The sequence below is a fragment of the Marmota flaviventris genome, chromosome 12, assembly GCF_047511675.1.
Source record: "Marmota flaviventris isolate mMarFla1 chromosome 12, mMarFla1.hap1, whole genome shotgun sequence".
Lineage (NCBI taxonomy): Eukaryota > Metazoa > Chordata > Mammalia > Rodentia > Sciuridae > Marmota > Marmota flaviventris.
In genome coordinates this window covers 32,047,370-32,071,170 of record NC_092509.1, presented here as the reverse complement: position 1 = coordinate 32,071,170, position 23,801 = coordinate 32,047,370, and the positions used below count along the sequence as shown (strand labels likewise).

Genomic DNA, 23,801 nt, shown 5'->3' with positions numbered 1-23,801 from the left:
TTTCTAAGAAAATATTTTCCACAGTTTGACTTAGAAAAGCCATCAGGATTGTACACTCTCTTGCCATACTCTTCTTCAGAGGCCTCTCCACTCACTATTCCTGGGGGGAGGGAGGCCTGATGAGGACAGAGAAGAAATGTAATAGCTTATAATTGTAAACAGCAATTAGCCAGGCTGCCTGGTTGACACAGAATTAGTCTCCTTAGGTGTGACAACTATGACCACTCCTCCCAAAACCTGGGAGTAGACAGAAGAAAATCTCTCTCTCTCTCTCTCTCAAATGTGGATATCACCACTAGGTGTGTACCAAAGTTCATGTTTCTGATGTGAAGTGGTAACAATGAGAACATCTTTAGAACAAAGACCATCCTTTTTGCCAGCTTGAGCCAGGGAGTTGGAGACTAACCTGGGCAACAGAGAGATCCCATCTCCTGAAGAAAGTATGAAGGAGAGAGAAGAAAAGAAAGAGCATAATATTCCTTTACATTTTTCTACTAATTTTTTCTTAGTAAGTTTGGTGATAGATAAAACTACCTAAAATTTTTTTTATCAGAGTTTTTTTTTTCTTTTTATTTGAAAACTATTAGTAACTTCAAATTCTATATTAGGGAAAAAGAACTCCACTGACTTGAGCATCATTTGGAAATAATTTTTATAATGTTGTAATGAATATGGGTTCAAATAATTAAGAACTTTAAAGATGAATTCTCAGTATGACTCAAGCATGTAGCCCATACTTGGAATGGAGTGGCTCCTATTATAACTTACACTGCAAGTTGAGTAGCAATTTGAAAGTTCTGAGGTTTCAGAGAGAGAAAATTAGAGTCAATTATAGAGGCAGGGAAAAAAACAGGCGGCTGAAAATGTTTGTGAAATGTACTTTTATTTGTCTTAGGGCAGGAGGTCAACTTTCTACAGCTGCTTCATCAATATTCATTTTCTAAGATCTTTTTGGAAAAGTTAATGTCTTTGTGTTTGCAGATAAGACTGAATAAAGATCAAGTACATTTTAATTAAAACCTTCTTCTGAAATGTGAGCTACCTTCCAACATGCAGAAAATAAATGCTTTATTTTGATAAGCCAAATAAAATTGTCCTGACAGCAAAGCTAAGCCGAGATGTGAATGTAACCACAGGTCTGCCCTTCCGGTTACCTGTAAACTCCTTAATCTAAATTAATCCACGTAAGGAATTTTTTTTGTTTGTTTTTCTGTTGAGCAAGAATCATTAAGTCATTTTTTTGTTGTTGTTGTTGCTTTTGTGTGTGTGTGTATGTGTGTGTGTGTGTGTGTGTGGCTAGGGACTGAACCCAGGCCTTGCACATGTGAGACAGGGCACTCTACCAACTGAGCTACATCCCCAACCCTAAGTCAGTCTTTTGATTAGTGGCTACTTAACTAAAATTAAAATGTCTATTATAACTTACATTGCAAATTTAAACTCTGGCTTCAAATCTTACTTTAATTTATAATAGAGATACAAACTCTATCATCCGCCAACATGGTATCTTCAAACTTGATCAAACACTTCCCAAGGATGTGCCTGGTTGGCTGGCACACTGCCGACCTCATCCAAAGAATGGAGTCATATTAAAATTTCACCTCACATAAACCACAGAACCTGACATGAAACTAACTGAACTAAGGCCAAAAATGTATGAGCTATTATGGAGGTAATATTAGATTTTAAAAATATCCAGAAAAGACTTTGCCAATGAAAACAAGCACTTACAATATGATCTATTCTAAAGGACCCCAGGCTTAGAATCAGGAGACTGTGACTGGGTGCTGGTCCTACCACTTGTTCACTGCCTGACCTCGAGCAACAAGCCCTGGCTCTCCTGATCTCACTTTATATTTTTAAAAATGGGTTTGAGAAGAAATCTCAGGTGATGTGCTGTTTGGCCCAGACAGTGATTTAGAAAATGCATGAATTAATTGCCACAATTCAGACTTGAGAAAATTTACATACAAATTTGGATTTCTGGCTTTTAAAAATGGACAGGGATGAGCTGGCACGGAGCCTGGCATTACTCATCTGTTGCTGAGCGGCTGCAGCGTGCACCCCCTACTTGGGCACAGTTCCTACCACTCCCTATAGCCTCTGCCTGGATGACTTTACTCATTCTAGGGTTTCAGCCACCACTAGACGCCAGCTCCTGGCCCAAGGAGGAAGTTTCTCAGATACAAATGGAAGATGCAGGGCCCCCAGCAATTCTGATGGGGGCCACCAACTCTCAGAGCCCTCTGGGAGTGGTGTCTGGCTGGTCGTGCTGAAGATGAGGTAGAGTTTAGCATGTCACACAGTTGTCCCCTTCCACCCTGGTGCCCCAGAGAGCCGCATCTGCTCAAAAAAGTAAGTGATGGAAGATAGCCATGCCTTTAGAAACCAATCACTTTCATACATCATTAATAAGACCTGCAAGACAGTGGAGAAGGGACAGAGGTGCACAGTTCTTCATTTTTAAAACAAGGATTTCTTCAGCAGACTTCATAGTCAGAACCTATATTAAGGTTCCAGAAGGGAAACACTGAATTCCTGATTCAGTCAGAGCTAGACATTGTCCCCACACCCCAATCACACACACACACACACACACACACACACAATGAGCACAGAACAGAAGAGCAGCCAGTTTCACTGCCTAAGATCTGTTCTAAGAGAACAATGTGAGGAAGGTTACCATTATGTCGTTTATGCAGCCTTCCCGGATTCCTGTTTTAAGTGATGAATTGACCATGCATTTTTATCTCTTTCCCTTCCAGAAACCATGCTAAAATGACAAGAGGAAGTTAGAGACGGAAAACAAGACAAAACAAAACAAAGGGGGAAAAAAAAGACACACACAACCATGGCAAGAACAACTACAGAGCAGACAGCAGAAGAGGAGAAATTTCAATAATTTTTAAAAGGCAGAAACTAAGTAGAGGATTTCTAACTGATAAGAGAGGAGAGGAAGCTGCCAGCTCCATGCAGTGGCCACTTGATGCCTGGCTCTCACAGAGGCACTTCCGATGGATGTGCCTGGTTGGCTGGCACACTGCCGACTTCAGCAGTCTCCCCAGCTGGAGTCTAGGTAGGGCACAGACCATGGCAGTGCCTGTGGTCAACCACCCCAGCCCTTCCACGGAAGACAGGGTGTTGATTTCTTGAGACCCAGACCCAAGAGACTTCAGGTTTGGAGAGGTCAGGCACAGAGCAGGCTGGGTGGAGCACCAGCTGAGCACAGGAATATATGAAATCTACACGCTAACCCCTGGGACCTGAGCCTCCAGCCACTGCTCTCTGCTGCAATAACTGCATCTTCAGCCTGGGCACACGCACATCAGTTCGAGATACAGCAGTAAACACCAGGGCAAATAATTATATGTTTGTGTGAACTAAAATGAAAAGTGCTCAAAGAAAGAGTGTAAAGTGAAAAAACAAGATATAGATGTGTTTAATTTGCTTTCCATCTTTTCTTTTTTTTTTTTCTTTTGGCACTGAAGATTGAAGCATGTGCTAAGTACGTGTCCTATCACTGAGCTACCCTCCCAGATCCCCTACCTATCTATCTACTTACTTACAGAGGTTACACATTCATATATTTGTCCATGCAACTTACAGAAAGCACAGACAGAGCTGGAGAAGTGGGTTTGAGAATCTGAGGTGGAGTTGAAGCTCACCTTCAATTGGGTACTTCTGTACTTTTAAATTCTATATTGATTGTTATTTTCATAATAATGGTGGACAGAAAAACCAAAACACCCAAGGAGTATGTGAGGCAAGGGCACAAGCTACCTCTAAGGCAGAGCTCCAGCTAGGGTGCATGCTCTCTGGGAGGAGACAGTACAATTTCCATTTATATTTATTTTGAATCTAAAAGAATAATCTTTAGGGGGCTGGGGCTGGGGCTCTGTTTGTTGCCTCATACATGTGAGGCACTGGGTTCTATACTCAGCACTGCACAAAAATAAATAAAATAAAGGTATTGTATTCATCTATGATTAAAAAAAAAAAAGAAAAAAGAATAACCTTTAGATTTTCCTGGCTCATAAGCATGATGATTGGGTGTTTGCAATGTTGTGTGCGATATGCCTTCTCTAAACCTTGTTTTCAAGTTTTGGCACATACCTGTCTGATGTTAAAAAAATTTAAAAAACAAAAGAATAATCTTTATAAAACTGATTAGACAGTTTGACATATGCCCTCAGTAGTCCCTATGTGAAACAATCATGAGCTGCCTCCTACAAGGGAGGAATCCTAAGGAAATGGTAGGAATCCCATAACTTGGAGGGGTTGGCAGGGGACATGCTGGGCCTTTCCCATGTCCTGTGCACTGTTATTGTCCAACATACTGCAAATGACTGAGGTTTAAATGTGCCCAGTTAAGTGGATTCACAGATCAGACCATCTGGTTTGAACTAAGTTATAATTAACCCTCACAAAACAAACAAGTGCTTAAAAGGATGCCTGCAAAGAAACCACAGTCTGAAGTTACTACTATAAACAAGCAGCAGTTAACAAAGACCTTCCAGAGCCAAGGCAGAGTTGACCCCTCCCCCTTTCCCCTCTCCCCTCTCCCCTCCCCTGTGCGTTCTTTCCATCAGTTTAACTATGAGGGGAAGGTGTCATAAGATAGGACAAGAATTGTTCAAAACCAGTTGAAATAAATAGGAAGACTTATTTTAAAACATGGGCTTCCATCCATTTTTATTACTGATAAACTGTCCCCAAGTGTATACTATGCCTCGAGGTATTAGCTGAGGAAGGCCAGAAACTGTTGAAATGGGAAAGTCATCCAAAATCTCATCACTCAAGGCCTGAAGACAAACATAATGACCAACCTTGTGCATTACTAAACTATCAAATTTAGTGCTTCACAAAATTGTATTAATTTTATGATTAATGTACAGGACAGGAACTTCTTGCTAGATTCATTAATAGCAAAATGCCCTCTAACAAAAAACAAATAAACAAACAAACAAAAACCCATATGCCACTAATGAAAGACTTGTTATTCCTACCGAGGTCAAGATGGCTGAAGGTGCACAAAAAACATGAAATCATATTCACATGAATTCCTTTGTCAGCAAATATTCATTGGCAGATGCACAGAAAACACTGGTCAATATTTCAAGATTCAAGAAGAGAATGAGTTACACAGCACAGGAAGTTTACTTTATAGCTGCATCAGAATAAAGATGAATCTAACTTTGCTTTGGCATTTGCTAAATTACTTGCTATCTTTTAAGAATGACTGTGTGGTTGAGAGGAAAGCAGACAGAGCACAAGTCCTTTAAAAAGTGGTTTAATTTAAAAGATGAGTCATGCGCTTTTCCTTTACAAATTGGTGAATCTTGGCAGGGGTCAGAGGTGCCATTCGGCACTATGCTACCTAGCAGCAAAAAAATAAACACCTAAGCTTCCTTTCAGAGTCAAAGGTGAGAATTAAACAAAGTAAGAAAGTAACTGCTTTTTAAGAGAATCCAAAGCTTTGAAAACAGTGGTCAAAAAACAGATATTTGGAAATGTTTCCACTTGTGTGATCTGGTTGCCAAAACAATATGACTGGGTCACTTATGAGAACTCACATCAGCACACTCAAAAACAAGTGTTCAACCCAGTTAGAAACATGGCCAGAGAGTTTCAATCCATTTGTTAATGGGTTTTGAATACTTTGTTAAAGGTTTAAAAATGCAAACATCTTCCAGAATCCTTTGAAGTTTTCAGGAAAAATAAAATTTTGCCATCTGAAAGTGAACTAAAACTTTCATAAAGCCAGGGGGATGGTTCGAGAATAGTATGCTGATTTCCTACATGTGGCCAGTGATACTATTCTTCCTTTCGTATTTACAAATCTTTGTGAGGTATATTTTTCAACAATCAGAGCCTTAAAACCGAGAATAAAAAATGTGCAAAACTTGGGCTGGGGTGATGGTTCATTGGCAGAGCACTTGCCTTGCACATGTGAGGAACTGGGTTCAGTCTTCAGCACCGTATAAAAATAAATAAACAAAATGAAGACATTGTGTCCATGTATAACTAAAAATTTTTTTTTAAAATGTGCAAAACTTAGAGCGAGGCTTTAAAAATGAATATTAAAAAAAATTTTCTAAAATATCAAAAATTACGTTGTTCTCACTAAAAATTAATCTTAAGAGCGAGAGAATTTTTATAGTGTTGAAAATATTTTAAAAATGTCACCTGGCTTTTTTAGATTTTATATGCTGTAAAATGAATACAACATTAATATTTATCCATGAATAAAATATATAACTCACATGCATGTCACTATGCTCAGCTTTCACATACACACAGCTATGTAGGTGATAAAAAAAACCAAAAAACAAAAACAACTTGGAGTCTATTGTTCTAGGAAGAGTCTCCACAATACAGATATTATTACCCATCTATACCCCTGGGCTGGGAATAGGATATTTGGCTGTGGGGCTTGGGGAATTTGAAAACTCCCTAGGTATTCCTGATACAATGCTTTCCTCCTCTGGGTGCTGAGGAAGTACCTCGGAGAAAGAAAGTGATCCCCTCATGCTCCTGTTGACCGTCCACACTCAGTCATCGCAGCATCACCATTTAAAAGATGGCTCAAAAACTTTCACATAGACATGGTTTTTCCCCCTTATAACACTGAAGTAATATTACTCTCACTAAACAGAGACACAAAGTGAAGTTACTCTCTCTCAGCAGAGAGAGAATAAATGGCTTTCTCAGGTCATGAGAAGAAAATGTACAAATGGATTCCCTTCGGATAAGCCCCATACTTCCACCCACCTCACATCCACAAAGAAATCTGGAGTCCAACACTGGACCCTAGGGCCCTTTCTACGTGGACCTTAGAGTCCTCAAGCAGGTGCCGTATAGAGTTTCCTCTGTGAATGTTTCCATGATATTTTTCAAGGAAGCGAAGGAACAGCTAAGTCTCCTTCAGTGGGCTTGTGGAAGGATGCATTTGATGAGTTTGCAAAAACTTTTTGACAGTTTGGGATATAAATTGATACCAGGCTAGACACAGTGGCACATGCCTGTATTACCAGTGATTCCAGAGGTTGAGGCAGGAGAATCCCAAGTTTGAGGCCAGTTTCTGCAATTTTGTGAAACCATTAGCAACTTAAACTAAAAAAAATTAAAAAGGGCAGGAGAAAAAACTCAGTTGTAAAGCACTTGTGGGTTCAATCCCTAGCACCAAAAACAAACAAACAAAACCAAAACCCCCCCAAATCCCAATATCAAGGAGTTGGGAAAGGAGGTGTGTAGCTCAGTGGTACACCAAAACAAAACACCTAAAATAGATATTAAATAATTGCAGGGATTAATACTTTCAGTATCTAAATTTCAATTTTCTATTATAATTTATCCTTCCTCAATTTCTAAAACACACTCTGTTCAGAAACTTCTGAATCTAAAAAGTCAATGACCAAGAGTTTTATAGGTCTGTGTTTTACATTTAGGCATGTGATCCATTCTGAGCTAATTTTCGTTAGGGTTGTAAGATCTCTGTCTCGATTAATTTTGTTGATTATAAATGTCCAGTTCTTCAATGGACATTGAGGCCTACGTTTTAACAAAAAGTGGTAGTCATTTACTTATTTAACAAGGAGTCCACTGGTCCTGAACGGAATAGGTGATCCGTAAAACTAAATGAAGTATAAATTAGCCATTTCCAAAGGAAACTAATACTGTTCACTTGAAAATAAAAAAAAAAATCACCAGTTGCTTCTTGGGGAAAAACAAAACAAAACAAAAACTTCTGAGTTTAGAGCTTTCCTATCCGATATGCTGTATTAGTCATATTTCCCTGGTGAGTTACATTCTTTAGCCCCAAAGACTATTTTAAGCATGAGTAAATGCATTGAAAGAAAGCAAGCCAAGAGGCAACCCAAGCTTTGTCTAAAAAAGAAATAATTGTTTAGCAAACAATATTCCAAAGCTATTGTATTCAGAATAAAAGGATATTGTTTATAAGGCACGCCAGACTACATTTCTTATATAATTTTCTTTTGTCACTGAAAATGTTTCTGAAAATTGAGGATAAACTACCCTGTTCAGCAAATTGTTATAAGACTTTTCAGCTTAGGTTTTAGCATACCTACCCCTTATCTCATCACACTGAACTGTAGAACACCACTTCTTCTTAGCATACAAATTTATTTCATGTTTTAATGCAAAGTTCAGGGATATGGTTTTAAAAAAATCATTAGCTTCATCAATTTCTTTTTCATGATTGGAAATTGGTTTTTTTGTTGTTTGTTTTTTGTTGGTACTGGGGATTGAACACAGGATTGCTTTATACTGAGCTACATTCCCAGAACTTTTTATTATTTATTTTGAGACAAGATCTTGCCAAGTTGCCTAGGCTGGCCTTAACTTGTGATCCTCCTGACTCAGCCTCCCTAGTCACTAGAATTATAGGCGAATGCCACCAGACCCAGCTGGAAAAAGAATATCTGTAACTGTTTGTTTATTTTGTACTAGAATTTGAACCCAGGAGTGCTTATTCACTAAGCCACATCCTTAGCCCTTTTTTGTTTGTTTTGTTTTCAAAACAAAAATGGCTTGATAAATTGCTAAAGCTGACCTCGAACTGTAATCCTCTGGAGTTGCTGGGATTACAGGTGAGCACCGCCATACCTGGCTGAACCCTTTATTTAGATGCAAGTATATTCACAAATTACGTATTTAAGTGCTTTACAAATAATAACATTTTTTAATCTGGTTAAAAAATAACTGTCACAGTTTCATGATTAATTAATTTTCAAAAACATGTCATGGCAATTAACATATAGCTCTTATCCACAAATACTCCTGTTCTCAAACTGTCAAAAGAACAAAAATGCTTCTGTTTGTATTCATTATTTTAGGAAAAAGAGCACTTGCCATCTCATGAGGTTGCATAAATAATTCTCTCTTCTCCCCACCTCCTCCCACACCATTCTATGTACTCTATCAACTATAAAAATAGATGAGCAAAATAAACCAGAGATCTGGAAGACAGAGAATCCTAATTCTTAATTAGATCAACGGACATAATTTTTCATTCTCCATATACTATGAACACATACAGGCAGTTCTCATTAGATTTTAAATTCGGGAACCTCTAAAAGTTTGAACCATACTCTTAGCTGGTACAAAATACCCTAGTTTTCCTTTTGTCATGATATTTCAACTACCTTTTGGAACTTTTTCTGAATCACAGCAGGCTGCTCATTTCCATCAATTAACCCAATTCCAACATTTGCAATCCAACATTACAGATAAATTCCTAGGAACAACACACAACTGCCCTAAGTGGTCTTTCCAAGGTTCTGAGGTAAATGTGCAGATCTTAACAGTGCCTTTGTTTCCTTAAAGGTTTCCCATGAATGCCTGTCTCTTTTACCTAAACTCCAGGCAACCAAAGGTGACAGCATCAACTTTCCCTGCTCATCAAGGATGTGAAATCTAATGCTTGAAATAAACTTGCATTTGTTAAACCAGAAATCTAATATGTAAAGAAAGATAAGGAAAGCCTCTCACTGTGGCTTTGTAAAACCTGCCTTGACACGCGACAAATGACACTTTTCTTTGCTGCCATCTAACTAAACGATAGTTTTGCCTGTGTGAATTTAAGAATTCCCATGATATTTAGTGACAGCAATTATTTGAGGATTGTAATGTTTTCTCATGTAAAGATAGTCTAAGGAAAATGCAAGAATAGAAGCATCATTAGCTGTAACAGCAGGATAAAGCAAAATTTTTCATAATGAGAGAAAAGTGGGCCTACAGATGTCTTTTTTCTCTGAAGGTGGGGACAGATCTATTCATCTTTCTATGTTCCTGCTCATCTCCAGGGACAAACTACAAAAAAGAGTTGCTGAAAAAAATTTTAATTACTTCTTTCACTTATAAACTACAAAAGTGACTTTACTATTACATCTAGCAAAGATCAACCTGGATACTCATATTGATCTCTCAGAAAACCAAAAACTACAATGTCAATGATTAAATTCCTATTTCCCCAGTATGTAGAGTTTGTTCTGCTTAAATGCAAGACAACTTATAAAAATTATTTTAGTTGCATAAAATAAATGAAATAAAGTATTTATCAAACACTAATTCTATCAGCATAGTAATTCTCGGGGAAGGTTTATTATTATACATTTATATAGTATTTTTAATTTAAAAAGATATTCACGGCCATTAATGGGATGATCTTTTTAATATTATAAACCTTTGTCACCATCTGCAGGTCTGGGAATTCATAGAAAAATGATAAATGCTTTAAAAAGTTACTGTATACTAAGGAAACAGTAGTTCTCCATATTAAATTATTAATCAAACATTAATCAAAACAACAGACAACTTCCTCTCTTACTGCCATACAGTCTGTTGACAGCTGATCAAACAAAGCAGAACACTTACCAGAACTTGGGTTAATAATGCTGAAGGATGTGTTCAGCCTTGATATACAAGTACCTTTAAATTTAGCAAACTCTAAACATAGACTATTGAAATCTTGAAAAAGACAACAGCAATTAACAGTATGTTTTATTTACTATTTTACTTACATCTGGTTAAATTAACTACTTGCATTCTTCAAAAATGTGGATGCATAAACAGGTCCCTGGACCTACAGTTATTCTAAAACAACTGCAGTTATACCCCGACTGGTGTAGGATGCTAGAAGACGATAACATTTTTTATTTTGAGGAAAGCAATCTCTCCACTGAGTCAATTATAAAATCAGGTTATCCATTTATAAAAACACAAATTCTCTATTATATTTCAAAAACCGAGTGACTTTTAAATAATACTTGGAGATAAATTTAAAATACAAAAACTAAACTACCCAAAATTAAATTTCAAGAGGTTTACTACTTTGACTGAGCTAGGTATAACCTTATCAGAGCTTTAGGAAATGTCATTTCCAAATTTGATGATACAGTTAACTTCAGTCTCCCTAGTGTTCTTCTTTTTGAATACTCTAGGAGGAATATACTTCCTAATTCGAAGTAGTCAAGGACAACAGAGTCCATAGTTATTTATGACAATAAATGTGTTCAATTCTAAAGGAGGCAGAGGGTAGGGGGCAGGGAGCCTTCCTTTCTAAAAGTTTTTTTTTTTTTTTCCTTCAAAATAGATTAACAAATGATATGTAAACTTCACTAGCTAATGGAAAAAAACAAAGAGATGTTATATTAGTGGCTGACAACACAACTTGCATTATCTACTTGATACTCTGTGTGTGTGGTCAGCGGGCTCCACCTGGCTACAAACCTGTGTCTATAAGGACATATTTCCAACTGTCATCTTGTTTGATATGAAGTTGTCAGTGTTACCATGCCACTTCCTCTACCCAATTTTTTTTAATGTTTATTTATTTATTTATTTTTAAGTTTTCGGTGGACACATCTTTGTTTGTATGTGGTGCTGAGGATCGAACCCGGGCTGCACGCATGCCAGGCGAGCTTGCTACTGCTCGAGCCATATCCCCAGCCCCCCTCTACCCAATTTTTAATTCCAACAATGACTTACACTACCTCTAATGATCACAATAAGTTTCTCCCTGTGGTTTATACTCTTTGCTCTGACCTTAGGGCACAGAACACTGAGATGGAGAGTCTGGATTGTGTTTATTATATACTATAGATGTTATAATGATTGTTTAAAATGCCCTACTTTGTAGATAGTTAGAATGTGTTTAAATAGTTAGATATTAAGATACAGAATTATTGAATGGCTGTTAAAATATGACTGGACAGAAATGATCCTTATAACATATGCAATGGAGATTTGGCAACAAAAACTGCTTCCCCTTGTCGATGTGAATCCACCAACTCAGCAGCTTCTAGAACTGTTGTGTTTGTTAGCTTTACAGCAATGACCCTACTGTTCTGTTTTGGGACATTAGCAAATATATGATTATCAGCAAAACACTAGAATGAGCCACAGAGAATAAGAAAAAAACAAAAACAAAAAAAGACCCTCATGTTTTGTAAGTCTTGGTTTCAGGAACCCCACACCCACCTAAAGCTCAGAAAGAATATGCAAATTTGAGGTATGACTACAAAGTAGCTGGGGTCTGAGTCTTTTCACTTTTCATTGCCCTCCATCCCAATTAAGCCAGCAAACTCAGGCGCCTAAGTTTGGATACACCAACTCTCTTTTTCTTCCTACAAGAGTAAATGCTAATGGATAGTAATGTGGAAATGGGGGGTGAGGAAGGTGGGAAAGAACTGCAACAACAGCCTCACACATTGGGATCAAGTCGCGCACACTGCCCAGAAAGCAGCACAGTATGGCCACAGTACACCAACGCACCGTAAGTCAATAAACAGACTCTATGCTTCACAAAGATTCCCTCTTCTAAATAATTTCTAAAAGTAAATAATAATAATGGGTTGTGACTGTTCTGGCCTTAATGTTTGTGCCCCCTCAAATTCATATTGTAGAAACCCTAACTGCCAATGTGCCTTTATTTGGGGATGGAACTTTTAGGAGGTTTGAGGTTAAATGAGGACATCAGAGTTGGGGCCCAGCATCCTTAAGAGGAAGAGACACCAGAGAGCTCACTGTCCCCTTTACCTCCACCCCTGCAAACCTATGTAAGGACACAGCCACATGAAAGGTTATGTGAGCATACAGCCAGAGGTGGCCATCTACAAGCCAGGGAGAGAGGCCTCATCAGAATCTTGGGCTTTCCAGACCCCAGGACCACGAGACAATAAATACCTGTGGTTTGAGTCACCCAGTTTATGGCATTTTGTTATGACAGCCCAAGAAGACTAATACTGCAGAAATGAGTTTGTCACCGGAGGAGTTCCCAGAGAGGAGAAACCTGACAAAAGGGGTCATTGGCTTATGTGACAGAAAAGAATTTCAGCACATAGCAGTTAGAGAGACACACTTATTTAAGAAAGCAGATAGACATGCAAGGGAGAATGTGGGCCATCTCCAGAAGGAGAGACGGCAACCTCTTTGGGTAGGGTGTTCATACTTACAGAGGGACAGTTGCTAGGGGCTAAACTAGAGTGAGATGGAGTTACCGTCCTGTGCCAGTTTTCCCTGGGCTTGTTTGTGTATTGCCCTCTGGTTACTTTTTGCAGGCAAGGTCATGGGCCAAGGCTTTCAGGGGAGGGGTGGGTGTGGGTGTGGGTGTGTGTGGGGGGGGTGGGGGGAGTGCTTATTTTGCATTTCAAAGGCTCATGGGCATTTCCTGCATTGCAGTGGCTCATGGGAGCTTATCTTTTGAAATTTAGTCTATCTAACTTTTTCTGTATCCCCAAATTCTGATCTGAAGTACATGCTGATTTTTAAAACTATAGGTGATTAAATGGGGAAGAAAGGCAAGCTCTTCCTTATAGAATTCCAACTAATAAATGTAGACAAATTGATGAAAATTAAAAACCATTATATGTAAATACTACAGTAATAACTGTTGCTGGTTAACAACAGTTAACAATGCACACTAAAATTGGTGACCCACAGCATGAGAAATAGGACATTCACATAATCTCCAAGTAACTCCTCACAACACTTCAGAATAGTGGGAAAGACAATTAACTTCAGAGTGCAGGAAGTGGACACCACCATAACGAAGTACTGCTGGTTATATGTGATGTGAGCATCTGGATGGCGGGGATGCGGGTGCTCTTCATATTATTTTTTGCAACATTTTTGTATGTTTGAAATTATTTCAAAATGAAAAGTAAGAACACTGAAGTGGTACTTTTACTATAGTACACGTACCGCCGTTTCTCTCCCTAGTAAACTGCACTGTGCTTACACAAGTAAACAGCTTGGTCTTAGCTCAATTTGCAGTTTTCACCTACACAGTTCATCTTACATATTGGAATATTTCTCCCATGTCCCACTGGGATGAGCAATATCATTTGCCCTATTCCATGAGCAGGAAACATGTAACTCAGGGGTAAAACACACCCATTCCAGGCACCTAGATCAGTGCCTAGCTCATCTTTGAATGAATAAATAAATGAATTCCTAACATTTATTTTAAAATAAAAATTATGGAAACAAAGGCAGGGGAACAGGACATAAAACATTCTGGATTCTGTCACATCGTCAAGTTTTATACGTAATTTCCCATCAAGGAGGAGAAAAACATAAACTTGACTTTCAGAAAGTAGTTCAGTCTTATACTTTGTTTTGTATTCTATTTGTGCATCACTTTTTCATCTGAAAATTGATCACTTCTAAAAACTGACAATAACAACACAACACCAGAGCTAACATTTATTCAGGGCTTATTACATATTTGCTAACTGCTTTATAGTGTCTCATAAAATCATCTTAGCAGCCCTGTGAACTGGGCACAGCGATTACACACCCCTCCCCTTTATAGATAAGGAAACTGGGCTACAAGTGGCTAAGTGGCCAGATCAGAGTCATGAAGCCCTCTGGGTGGTGTCCTGGGTTCTAGATCTGCCACTGCAGCTCCAGAACCTGGGCTCTCAGCCATGGCTTTCAACAGCCTTCTGATTTATATTCACATAAACAAATAAAAAGAACAAAAACAAAACAAATAAAAAAACGCTCTCAACTACTTAAAGAAGTAGGGCTGGGGGACTACTTAGGGAGTAGAGAGAAACTCAAAACAAACACAAGCGTCCATGTAAAACACACTCACCCACTTCGTGTTTGTACAACTTCCTGCTCTTCTCATTTTACCCACTCACAGTAAAAATTGCCTCATGCAAAACAAAACAAAACAAAAACAAACAAACAAACAAACTTTGCCCTAGCTGATAGTAGGGGGGTGGGAGAGAGAGAGAGGAACTAACCTTATCCTTGTCATTCAGGACAGGTGGGTGCTTTGGGATGCTCTTCAGTGTAGGGAGCAAAAGGTGCAGAGTTCATCCTCGAGCAGGGAGAAACTGCCAGGTGATGCTCAGGGGAAAAGGGACACAGGGATCAAAACCCAGCATGCAGGGAGGTGTCAGAGACTTGGGGGTGCCAAGTCCTTCTCAACAGGACTGTCATTGTTTAATGCCACCCTTGAAAGCTATTCATAATATACTCTAAACACACTTCCTACCAACGGGCAGTACTACTTTGCCCCAGTATGGCAGCAACTGGGTTCAAACAAATGAAAGACCAGGCAGCAAGAGTCCACGTGTAGAAAAGCTGGTATGAGTCTTTCTAAGCCTCTCACATGGAGCCTCAGGAGCTCGATGTCTCTGGCTCACATGCCTGGGGCTGCTGTAAGGAGCAACTGAGTCTGCAAAAGAGCCTGGCACATGCTGAGCAATTCTTACCAGCACTGTCATCAATGTTCCCAGGATGCTGCTCTGGAGTAGACACTTAACATATTTTTCCTGATGTTTGTTGAAAACAAAATGGGACTGAAACAAAATGAGATTAGTTGACTTAGTTGTTATGAGTGTGACTAAACTGAGAAAGTTGCAGCTGATGATCCACAGAAGAGAGGCCCTGCAGATGAGTGAGGGCTGCCCAGGGCACCTGTAGTATGTCCACGGATGACAGCACAGACCAAAAGCTTAGCCAAAGGGGTTAGGGAGAAGCAGGCTCCACCAAAATGTTCCAGAATTGGCATTAGCCATTGCCCTTCCTCACCATTAGCAAATCTAAATTACCATGCAGCATACCTTTGGTTCTAAGAAACTATGCTTGTCTCTGGTGTGTCACCTTCCTTTCCTATACTGCATCTTGTTTACTTTTCAAGTTCATTTCCTGTAGTGGTTGCAGTTTGAGGGGAACATTTTGATACTTGCTGACAATGCTGTTCAAACAACTTTAAAACTCCATATCCTTTCTTGTTTAGCTTTGTGTAGCAATATTATACCACGCTCTGCATACATTCCTGCTAACCTGTTTGGCATTTGCTTGCTTATTTGTTTTAATTAAATAGCATCTTTTAAAAGTCCAAATTTAGAAAGTCAATTAAGGGTTGATTATTCACATTATCAAAGGAGGCTGCTTTAAAGGAGGGTTTGCTGGAGTATTCCTTTCCAAGATCCAATCTCTCTCTAACAGAGGTGAAAAGTGTTTTAGGAAGCTGTACTTTTTAAATCATGGAGAAACCACTCAGAAGGGAACACATACAAACATTACACAAAGCAAAAATCATTTCTAATTTCACCAAATACTTATTCACCTGCACCAAGCTGAATATCATCTCCCTTAACCTTCACATTTCATCTTTCTAAAAGCAGACTCAAAACTTGGTGGGTGGTGTCCCCTTCCAAAATTCCAAATCTATGTAAAATCCAGGCCTTCCTTAGGAGATAATTACTGCTTTTTAATTGGGATTTTAAAGATGTAATCCATATTTTCATATCTTTAGATATATGGAGTAAGGGGGAATTAAGACAGGGGTCAAGGGTGGCTCATAACTGAGTACAAACGTAAGCAGGATTAGCTGCTTCTGGGTGAAGGAGGCACCATCAGGCAGAGCACAGGGGATTTTTAGGGCAGAGAAACTACTGTGATCTGCAATGGTGGGTACATGTCATAGCACATTAGTCAAAATCAACAGAGTGTACCACACAGAGAGAGCCTTGATGTGAACTAGGCACTCTGATAACAAGATGTGACTCTAGTTTGATGAATGAAATATCCTTATCTGGTGTGGGGTGGAATGTCGAAGGTGGAGGAGGCTGAGTGTGTGTTCAGAAGGGTATGTGAAAACCCTTTGCATGTTTCATTCAATTCTGCTGTGAACCCCAAACTTCTGTTAAAGAAAAAAAAAAGTCTACTAATAAAAAAATGTGAACAGCATGAAATGCTACTAGTATTGAGAAAGAAGAGACTGTTATTTATTGAGTTGGACTAAGAAGATGTTGGAACAGGATACTGAAGTAGGGAAAGGACTTGGGTTTGGATAGGAGAACACATCATTAAACAAGGGAAATAACAGTAAAGGGTTTCAATGGGCCAAACTCACCAGACTCTGTCAGGCTGAGGAACCTGGTTTCTGTTCTTTGACATTTGGGAGTTATGGAAGGTTTTGAACTGGGGGATCATAGGAGATTGTGGGATGAGGATCTCTGAGGTGTTTAGCTCAGTGTGTGGAACTGAATTTGGAAGAAGGATGAAGACTGGAGGCCAGGAATCACAGTACAGTCTTGAGCACCTGCCAGGCACAGGACAGAGGGCGAGTATAAAGGGGGAAGAGGCAAGGGATGGCAGGGCCTCAGAATGCATGAGAGGTTTCAAGCCTTTGAAACTAGAACAGTTAAACTATTGCCTAAAATAGGAAATGCAAGAAGAGAAGTTGGTTTAGGGCATACAGAGAATGCATTATTTTGGAGTGTGCACAGATCCATGCAGATATGTCTACCATGAAGTTACAAATGTAATTCTGAGGCTATAAATACAGAGAAGTAATCTGCAAACCTAAACTTGGAAGAGCTGTGGCTGTAGGAAATGATGATGTCAGAGAGGGATTTAGAATGGAAAAAGAAGATGGCCAGAAGCAGGACATGGTGGCACATACCCATAACACCAGTGACCAGGGAGGCTGAGGCAGGAGGACCACAAGTTCCAGGCCAGCCGCAGCAACTTAGAAAGACTTTGTTTCAAAATAAAAATAAAAAGAACTGGGGGTATTCTCAGCAGTAACGTGCCCCTTTGTTCAATCCCTGTACAAAAAAAAAAAAAAAAGCCAGAATCTCTAGAAGACAATGCCATATAGGAGAATGAAACTAAGTTTTATCGAAAGAAGAACCAGGAGGGAACAGGCTCTCTCTAGCACACTCAGGGAAGTACACTATCTCCTTATATTACCACAGGCCATTTATTATGCTCTCCTCTTTCATTACAGGGGCACAGATATTGTTAAGTGGAAGTCACCCTGTTCATTTCTGGGTGTTTACAAACTACGGCAGGGCACATAGACCTGTACTTTAAGTTGGAAGGACAGACATACAGCATACAAGTTGAGGGTATAAATATGTGGCCAACTACATATTAATCCCAACAAGTCAGGCCTCTTGGTGTCCACACCCTCCCACAGCCGCCTCCCACACTGACCCTGATCTTCCCTGTGAGCCTGGCTTTGGCCAGTGGGACATCAGCAGATGAGTCTCAATGCCTGAGATCTGGACTTCTCTAAAATGTTGCTTCTGCAATAGTCCCAGCTGACCACCAGACATGTAAGTGGGGCCATCCTGGATCATTCATCCTGTGGATTCCCCAGGTGACCACAGCCATGTGAATGAGATCAAGAACTGCCCCACCAAGCTGAGGTCAAATTGCCTTGCATCATCAACCAAGAGAGGGGTAATTTTAAGCCACTAAGTTTTGGGGTGATTTATTATATCACAATAAATAATATTTAAAGTTAGGGGTAAAGTGTATATAAGTAGAGAGGCAAAGATGAGTAAAAGTAAAACAAGTTTTAGATTTGGAATTCAAAAACCCACAGAGATTGAAAATGGCCCCATGATTGGAAACCTAAGCTGGTCCCCTTGGCACGAAGCAACATTCCCAGCTGGATCCTATAAAATTGTCATAGCCTCATCTATTGATTCATCCACAATGATTTATAGATATGTAGTCAAGATTTTAAGAGTAGAAAGAATGTAGAGATGACCAAGAAATGAAGAAATAAAATTTTAAAAAGTGACTCATTTCTAAAGTAACATAACAAATTACTTATGGTGTCAAGAACAGATTCTGGACCTGCTACCACTGAATCTGGTGCACTCTGGACTGTGAAAATGCCCAGTCATAACTACACACCCTGCATGATTTAGGCTGCTACAAACTCTATTTATAGATCTGTCATCTTCAAGAAAACTGGTCTTTCTCCTGCCATAATGCACATCGGGCATTTGGTCTTTTATTTCTTGCACCGTGAGTGAGGCTTAATGGCTGGATGGAATCATCCAGGGGGTGAACACACAGTGTCAAGTACACCTGCTAACAGGTCATGACAATCACACTGCTAAGACAAAATCAGAATTCAGACCCATCCCCACCAACTTAGCTCAGGCACAAAGAGCCTTACACTCCCATAGAACTTATTTGACACTGAATCCTGATGTACACAAAGTTGCAAGAAGTATAGTACCTGCATACCAAAAGGGTCTCACGAGTATACTTTGAAACAGATATTTCTAATTTGCAGAAAAAAATTTGAATGGATAATTTGAAAATAAGTGTGAAGACAGTTCTGTAATGGATCTGGAAATGAGTGCCATCTCTGAAAATCTGCCCTTTAGAAATCCTTCGTTTTGCAGTTTGATCAGCTTATTCCCATCACCCCTCTTCCTGAGCAGTCCCCCAGGATCTTGGCCTACAGTGGAATTTAAACTAATGATCCCTAGTGGGGCTCTAGGAGGGTTGCATTTTGGATAATAATTTGCACTTTGAAGCAGGTTTCATCTTCCTGGTGGACTATACTTGCATAGAATGAACAAAATTAAAATAGAAAGTATTCTGTTTTGATTAAAAAACATCCTATATAAAACTAGAGTTGGGAACATTAAAAGCACATCATATTAAATGACCTCCACTGCCATGCTGCCTCCTTTCTTTGAAAGATCTTTCCTTTATGTCTCCTTATTAAGTTCCTACATGCACATAGTCATATTCTTTGGTTAGTTTGATGTAAACTTGCAGCTTTTCTCAATAACTCTTTACCTGCCCTCTACACAGAATCATTCTTCCTGATTTCCTGTCTTCATTTATTCTCTAAAATATGTTTCAAAGTATTTCTACCTAAGTATAAAGCCAAAGAAAGGGGGCAGGAAGAAGCTAGCATAATTATTATGTTCCCCCTTTCTTCTTTTCCCCTACTTTCTCTTGATTCTTATCTTTCATTTTTTATTATCTTTCATTTTTTATTTCATTTATTAAACATTTTGAGTGAAAACTTTTTACTATTCCTCTATTAAACTGGGATCAATTTTTAAAAAAGGAGGAAAGAAACCACTTTTCTATTATTGTTCTATGTTCAATTGAAAGACACTTTATTAGCTTTTGTTTTATGAGAAATATGTTGTCCTTGAAATTTAATGAAGCAGGAGGTTTAAAATTTAGGGTGCCACGGAATATTTATTATAGATTTTCTAAAAGACTAAAAATATTAACCCATGTAGTAACTATTCATTTTTAATCCTCACATATTTCAAAAATTTTAAAAACATTTACTTTGTTAACACCAGCCTGGGGATGTGCTTGACTAACAAGACCATGGGAGTTTAGCTGGAAGATGTCTTCTGAAGGCCACAGACAGTAGCACTGGCTCACTCCTTCAGTGGTGGCAGCAAAATCAAATTAGTTAGATTATATTGATAGGAAACACAATTATTCATGATCAAACATTGTGGCCAGGAAGTGGGAGAAGAACAAGAGCATCCATCAAATAAAGATAACACAGAGGGGACTGGGGTTGTGGCTCAGTGGTAGAGAGCTTGCCTCCCATGTGTGAGGCTCTGGGTTCGATCCTCAGCACTACATATAAATAAACAAATAAAATAAAGGTATTGTGTCCATCTATGACTAAAAAATGTTTTAAAAAAGAGATAACAAAAGAAAGTTCAAGGCCTATCAATTAGTCCAAAAAAGGACAAATACAGGTTAGATGGAAGCCAAGAATGAATAACAAGATACTTAGGTAACTGTCAACTTTTACTAGGCACGTGATAAAACCAAAAAGTGTGCAGAGAAGACACCAGTGGAGTTCGCCAAGAGCATTTATTTATACTTAATAGAAATTAAAGGAAATTTTTAAAATATGAATATTTTAATTAAGATAGAGACACAAAAATTTTTCCTCATGTTTTCATTCAAGAGTTAGGATTAACAGGTGTAGGGGTATGTGTGTGGGTGAGTGAGTGATTTTAAAGGTATGCACATTCTCAACTTTTTTTAAAAATTTTTTTTAATATTTATTTTTTAGTTGTAGTTGTACATAATATCTTTATATATTTATTTATCAGGGCCCCGTACATGCTAGGTGAGCACTTTGCCACTGAGCTACAACCCCAGCCCGATTCTCAACTTTTTTAAGGTCCTAATTGATTTGCAAATGAGCAGGAGAAAAAGTGGATAATACATGCAAGAATGCAAATTGGTAAGAACACAGAGCATGCACAATTCACAGAATACCCAACTATAAAATTTTCTTAAAATTAGAGCACAATTTCTCACAATATAAAATATCTCTAATTGTCTTAATTAAAATCCCCAAACAAAGGGGAACACTGGTCAATGGATATAAAATTCTATTTAGCTATGAGGAATAAATTCTTACATTCTATTGTATAGCAAGATGAATATCATGAATTATAATGTACATTTCAAAATATCTGAAAGAGCTATAGTAACAAAAACAGCTTGATAATGACACCAAAACAGATATGAAGACCAATGGAATAGAAGACAAGAGACAAACTCACATAGATATAATCATGTAATACTTGACAAAGGTGCCAAGAGCATACACTGGAGAAAAGATAGCCTTTAAAAAAAAAAAGGTGCTGGGAAGACTGGACAATCACATGTAGCAGAAGACAACCCCTATCTCTAACCTGACACAAAAGTCAACACAAAGTATATCAAAGACTTAGGAGGGTTGAGGGGGTAGCTCAGCGGTAGAGAGCTTGCCTAGAATGTGTGAGGCACAAGGTTCGATTCTCAGCACCGCATATAAATAAAAAAGATCCACTGACAATTTAAAAAACATTTTTTAAAAAAAGACTTAGGAATTGGACTAGAAACTCTGCAGCTGCTAGAAGAAAATATAGGCCCAGTATGACAACATATTGGTGCAAACACTGACTTCCTTAACAAGACTCCTAAAATGCAAGAAATAAAACCAAGAATCAATAAGTAGAATGGTATCAAATTAAAAAGCTTTGCATGGCATAAAGAAACAATTAAGAGCTTGAACAGAGAGCCTATAGAATGGAAGATCTTTTCGACCTACTCCTCAGGGGATTAATATCCAGAATACATAAAAAACTCATAAAATACCCCCTGCAAAAAACACCCAAGTAACCACATTAATAAATGGGCAAAAGACAAACAAATAGATACTTCTCAAAAGAAGAATTACAAATGAACAATATTTTAAAAAATGTTAAACATCTCAAGTCATATGAATGCATATGAAAACTACACTGAGATTTCATCTCACTTTAGTCAGAATGGCAGTTATCAAAAATACAAAAAAATAAAAATAAACGTTGGTGAAGATGTGGGGAATAAGCACACTCATACATTGCTGGTGGGACTGCATATTAGTGCAACCACTTTGGATAGCAGTATGGAGATTCCTCAAAAAAATAGGAATAAGACCACCTTATGACTCAGTATCTATACTTCTCAGTATATATTCAAAAGATCTTAAAAAAAAAAAAAAGCATACTATAGGGATGCGGGCACATCACTGTTGGTAGCACAGTTCATTATAGTCAAGCTGTGGAACCAATGTAGGTGCCCCTCCATAGGATAAAGAAAATGTGGTGGAGTTTTACTCAGACATATAGAAGAAGGAAATTATGGCATTTGCTGGTAAATGGATGGAACTGGAGCTCATTATGCTACATGAAAGAAGCCAGACCCAGGAAGTCAAAGGTCGAATATTTTCTATGATAAGTGGAGTGGAGGAAGGGGATTGAAGGCAAAGGAGGAAGGACCTCCCAAGGGAAGAATGGTGGGATAGAGCTGACTTAATTTTCCTATACTTATACGAATGAACCATAGTGAATCTCACCTTATGCACATCCACAAGGCACTAATTTAAAAAAAACTATAAATAAATAACAGAAAGATCAGTAGAGGGAAGAGAATGGCAAGAGGGAGGAAGAGAGGGAAAGTGAAAGTACTGGGGACTGAATTAGAGCAAATTATATTCCATGCTTTTGTAATCATGCAGAATGAACCCTAACATCATGTATTACTAAAATTAACTAATAAAAAATAGTCGAAAGAAAAAATTTGAAGTGTTCTCACATTGAAGAAATGACAAAATCTTTGAGGTGATGGTATGCTAATTTGTCTGATTTGGTCATTCCACAAAGTATACATGTATCAAAGCATCACATTGTACTACATAAGTATGTAATTATTATTTGTTGATTAAAAATAAAATTAAAGTTAAACATTCAAGTGGACAGTTAATAGAAAGTAGCCAAAGCTTAAAAATGAATTGTTGCTGGCTTAGTGGCACAAACTTGTCATTCCATTGACTCTGGAGGGCAGGCAGGAAGATCACAAGTTTGAGGCCAACCTATACAACTTAGCAGGGCCCTGTTTCAAAACAAAAGGGCTGGGTATGTAGCTCAGTGGTAAAGTGCCACTGGGTTTAATCCTCAGTACTTAAAAAAAATTAAAAAATCTGAGGGTTGGGGTTATAGCTCAGGGGTAGAGCACTTGCCTAGCAATGTAAGGAACTGGGTTAGATCCTCAGCACCACATTAAAAATAAATAAATAAAATAATGTACTGTGTCCATCTAAAACTAAAAAAAATATATAAAAATCTGAATTATCTGTTTTAGTGATCACTTCCCTTCAATATGCATAAAAGAATTTTTGTGAGCAGCAACGAAAATAAAAGGTTGTATTTAATTCATAGAAGCAGGCACAATTAAAGTCATGTAAGGTATTTATCTACACAAACTCACAGTCCCTGCTTTAAAACACGGAGAACATGTGAAGGAAATTACTAAGCTGATTTTCATCCAATATCCAGCCGTATTTCAATTTTCAAACTTAATTAAAACTGGCAGTTTTACTAAGAAGAATCAAATTTCAATCAAATGGGTATACCATCTTTTTTTCTCCTTTTTTAGAGAAAAAGCAAAAGAAAAATCAGGTTTTCCCAAGCAAAAGA

At 38.3% G+C, this 23,801-nt stretch overlaps 1 protein-coding gene and 1 non-coding gene across 2 annotated transcripts in view; one reads left to right on the top strand and one right to left on the bottom strand.

Moving 5' to 3' along the window:
- Positions 1-23,801, bottom strand: part of Pip4k2a (phosphatidylinositol-5-phosphate 4-kinase type 2 alpha) — a 158,705-nt gene that overhangs the window by 68,939 nt on the left and 65,965 nt on the right. The window lies entirely within an intron of this gene.
- On the top strand, positions 4,021-4,123 carry LOC114087239 (small nucleolar RNA U13). The gene has a single exon (XR_003581774.3). It is a non-coding gene; the product is annotated as a small nucleolar RNA U13 (small nucleolar RNA).